General features: G+C 35.7%; 1 long non-coding RNA gene across 1 annotated transcript in view; it reads left to right on the top strand.

Annotated features, from left to right (window-relative positions):
- Window positions 1–6: 6 nt before the first annotated feature.
- Window positions 7–2,762, top strand: part of LOC106882054 (uncharacterized) — a 49,871-nt gene continuing 47,115 nt past the window's right edge. Inside the window, exon 1 of the long non-coding RNA XR_008267058.1 lies at window positions 7–955. This is a non-coding gene — a long non-coding RNA (uncharacterized LOC106882054). The remainder of the gene's footprint in view (window positions 956–2,762) is intronic.

Below are 2,762 nucleotides of genomic sequence, written 5' to 3'. Positions count from 1 at the left end.
ACCCATTGTGTGCATTGGGTTCACCATATATGATTTCCCTCCACCTCCTTTTTTCCTGCATATCAAGAATGATAACTTCTCAGTTGATGTAGATATTTGTGGATAAAGCGATTCCTTCAAGACCTAAGTGTTGTAGACATATGGTATATATGATGGTGAGTCCTGCTTCCTTTTCTGCTAAAATTCTTCTCATTGTAAGGGTCACCTTAAGCACTCTCCATTATTGGAATTTCTCTAAATCATGGCCTTGATCCTGTAAAAGAAATCCTTTTTATGAGTCAGGAAACCAGAAAGATTAAGCTCCTGTCTTCTATAATATGTAATGTGAACTAAGCACTATTATATTCTTTTGTAATTGAAATCATTCTGGTTTCGTGTCTATTTCTATTTTAATTAGTCCAGGTGTTAACTAATATTACTGGTCTTGTTTGACATTTCAATCCCCACTTTCTACATATTTCTAAATGTTGATACTCTTTAATTATTTATTAAACATGGGAGTAAAGACATCACTAATGACTATTTCAGGCATTGAGCATAGGACGTTATCAAATAGCTGAAATCTTGTTCCTCTGGAATAAAGTTGCTTGACAGGGTATAAAGCTTGGAGATTTAGGTCTCTCTCTCTCCTCCACCTTACCCAGCACTGCTTCTCTGCATTGAGAGGTCACAACTCCATACTACAGGCACCCGATTAGAATGTCAGAGAATAGAATCGCAAACGGATTCTTGAAGCAGAGCCAACTGACGGGAGACCTAGGGGTAAAACAAGAAGAGCTTATTGGATAAAATCCATAATTTCAATTTGTGATGTTTGAGAGTCCTTTCAGAAATTCTAAAGAAAGTTCCTCTGATAGGATTGTATGAAGGAGGAGATGCCTGAGGACACTACACCTACAACACTCCTATGCATAGAGGGCAGAGAAAATGGATGGATGGATGAAATGGTCTAACTGTTGGTGATCTTTTTTTATTCTTTCTTGACACATATTCTCATGTATAATTTTCAATTATATTTTAAACATTTTTCTCCATCTTCAGGCTTTTTTTTCGACTCTTTTGTTATTTCTGTCAGCATCTTTAGAAATAGAGAACAATGTTTTCTTGTTTCCTTGTTTCTTAAGTAATTCTCATTCGTCTATTCATATGATTTCTTTGTTATACAAATATAACCATCCTAACGAAGCTGTAGAACAGAGTTTCCAGATTCTGTACAAAGGATTTACAAGCTGTGACCCAGCGAAACGTACACTTGGAACATTAAGAGAAGCTCTTGATGAAACTGAATGAAACTTGAATATCTAACCATGAGACGTAAAAGAGATTTCTTGTAAATGTTGCTGTTGTTTAACCCCAAGTCTACCTTCAATAAGCAGAGACCTATGATCAAATGCCTTCCATCCAGGACCATCCTGTCGTTTCTCAAGGTATAGGGAACCCAGAACCACATTGTCTAATTCATACTTCTATAAGATGATAACTTTTGAACTGAGTAGGTTTTGGCTACTAATTCTAGCAGATCTATCCACTACATGGGAATCCCTTTATTAGTTTGTGTCCCTTGTTGTTAGAGATTAACTGCGGAAATAACGATAAACTTTGAAATTTCATTTGTTGTTGATGTTGTTGTTGTAAGTCCCATCATCTCCCTAGACACTTCCTCTGCTGTATAGACAAATTTAAAATCATGTGAAATTCTTCCAAATATGAAATGTTTAATTCCATTTTATAAATCTTGCTTAAAAGCATATTTTACTTTCAAGTAGAACCTTCTTGTAGACACAATTGTCAATAAATATATGGTTTCCATTCCTCGCAGCCACTATTTTTACATTAGGAGCATTTCATAGGAATTCAACAAAGTTTTAAAAGAAGTGACTTTTCACATGACCGACTCGGATTTGGCTCAGAGTGTTTTTGGTAATATCTCTATATACATAAGGAACACATGTATAATTTTAGTGTTCAACCATTATGGGTTTCATTAATATGCCCTACCAAACTTTGAGGGCCACACCCCTCGTGGAGCGCGAATGTCAATTTATACGATTTTGGTGCTGAACGGTTTAAAAACTATTCACAATATTTGTTTGAAATTGGCTACAGCATGTAATCTGCATTCAGATCGGCCAGAATCTGCTATCAGAATTCCTCTATTATCTTCTTCCATATTCACGTTAGTGGCCTTTCAAATAGGAACATTTTCATGGGCGGAAATTAAAAAGAAAAAATCAATATTCAAGGGACCCACGTTGAGCCATGATGTAATACAAGAAAATGTGTGGTGCGTTTTTTGACTTTGAGGATTGATGTGTCCATGATCAGAATACTGATAATGTTCAAGATATACTATAACATTTAGAGGTTCCTGAAAATGGCTTGGGGTGAAAAAATAACATCGTTGACAATTTTCGCCTCTTAAGTTCACCATGTGAGCATTTAAACAAGGGAATGTAACTTGTACTCCAGGAATGCATTTATCCAAACTTTATTCGTTCAAACATTCAATTTATATTCTCATCTCCTTGGTAGTTAATTCACTTTCCAAATAAAATGGAAAATAATTGGATCACGTGCGCTGGTGCGCATATGGTACCCTCTAATAGATTCACGCATCCACTCCTTCATTATTTGTAATGAATTTCATACCCCCTACTGGATTCAGCCGCACACTTTTGGTGTGTATGCGCAATAGTCCTCTAAATCCAAAATATTAACACACATCAATACATAAATGTATGGTAAGCATTTTGCATTCAGTT

This window comes from Octopus bimaculoides, chromosome 30 (assembly GCF_001194135.2).
Source record: "Octopus bimaculoides isolate UCB-OBI-ISO-001 chromosome 30, ASM119413v2, whole genome shotgun sequence".
NCBI lineage: Eukaryota > Metazoa > Mollusca > Cephalopoda > Octopoda > Octopodidae > Octopus > Octopus bimaculoides.
This window is presented reverse-complemented; position numbering and strand designations above follow the sequence as displayed.